Below are 1,637 nucleotides of genomic sequence, written 5' to 3'. Positions count from 1 at the left end.
GGAGGAGGCAAGAGGATCTCTGAGTTTGAGGCCAGCCTGCTCCACATAGTGATTTCCAGGATAGCCTGGGCTACATAGAAAGACCTGGTCTCAAGAAAAAAAGAGAAAGTGGGAGAGCTGGAGAGATCACTGAGTGGTTAAGAGCATTGATTGCTCTCCCAGCAGACCCAGGTTTGATTCCCAGCATCCACATGGCAACTTACAACCATCTATATAACTCCAGTTTGAAAGGACACTATGCCCTCTGACCTCTAAGGGCACCAGGCATGCATGTGGTCCACATACACACAAATAGACAAAATACTCATCATGCATCTTTTTAAAAGTGGGATTATATCTAACGTAATCGAGGGAAATTTAATCAATTATGGGGTTTCATGTGTAGATTAAGACTGTGATAGCCAGGCATGATTGATGCCTCATGCCTTTATCCCAGCACTGGGAAGATGGAGGAAGGTATATATCTGGGAGTTAAAGGTTAGCCTCGTCTCTACACAGTTCCAGGAAAGCCAGGCCTACATAGAGGCACCGGAAAGAAAAAAGGTGTGGTCATTGGGTTGGGAATATAACCTTGTGGTAGAGCAGTTGTCGGATAGGTGTGAATCTTGGGATCTACCCCAGCAACAATAAAAGAGAAAAATGTTTATGACAAAGAAGTTGTCTATTGTCAGTTGGGGGACCCAGGATACCACAGCGATTAGCAGATAAAGAGTAGGGACAATGAATTCAGAAAGAATTGGACTGAAAGTCTGGCATTATAATTTAGAAACTATATAACGTAGACAAATTAATCATCTGTAAGGGAGTTCTTTTTTTTTTTTTATTCAGTCTCCGTAGAGACTGTCAAAAATTGCCAATGCCGACTATATTGCAAGTCGTCACGGCGGGGTATTGGGAAAAGTTTTCAATTAGCAATAATCGCGCCTCGGATAAACCTCATTGGCTACGATACTGCCACTGCGCAAAGCTTGTAAGGGAGTTCTGTAATCAGGCCTGCTTTATTCTGCGCCGAAGTGGTAGAGCATGAAGTTAGCCTTGGGCTGTCCCCATCACAGGATGAGGGAATGGTAGGAATATTCGCTGATACGTAGCGACCACTTGATATACCATCACCAGTTCACCATCTATCCATGACCCAGAAGGAATGGAGGCCGGGGAGATCTCAAGCTTCAGATCAACTTGAGTGATAGAGATTCAAAAACTATGATGAACAGGAAAGAATTGTGAATAACTCAAAGGAGTTACTAAAGACCGAGGGAGATGGACCAGTTGGAAAAGTGGTTGACACCACACAAGCATGAGGCCCAAGCTGATTCCAAGTGTCGCCCCCCCCTCAAAAAAAAAAAAACATGGTGGCACACGTGACTCAAACACTGAAGAGTACAAAAATACAAAACCCCTGGAGCTTGCTAGCCAGGTAGTCCTGCCAAACTGGTGAACTCTGAGTTCAATGAGAGACCCTGTCTCAAAAAATAAGGTGGCGAGGTATAAAGAAAGACATCCAACCTTGAACTCTGGCTTCTACGTGCATGGACAAACACATAACCACATACTCATGCATGGATACATGACAGAAGCTGTTAGAAGAATAAAAATAGAATTTCAGCATGAACATATTTAACACTGAAATCCCCTCA

The 1,637-nt window shown here is 43.6% G+C and overlaps 1 non-coding gene across 1 annotated transcript; it reads right to left on the bottom strand.

Moving 5' to 3' along the window:
• Nucleotides 1–828: 828 nt before the first annotated feature.
• On the bottom strand, nt 829–969 carry LOC121461576. Its single transcript, XR_005976190.1, has one exon. It is a non-coding gene; the product is annotated as a U4 spliceosomal RNA (small nuclear RNA).
• Nucleotides 970–1,637: the final 668 nt, after the last annotated feature.

This window comes from Microtus oregoni, unplaced genomic scaffold, assembly GCF_018167655.1.
Source record: "Microtus oregoni isolate MIOR12 unplaced genomic scaffold, Mior012 000022F_ref0000154, whole genome shotgun sequence".
NCBI lineage: Eukaryota > Metazoa > Chordata > Mammalia > Rodentia > Cricetidae > Microtus > Microtus oregoni.
The sequence above is the reverse complement of the archived record's forward strand: the minus strand, read 5'-3'. Positions and strand labels throughout refer to the sequence as shown.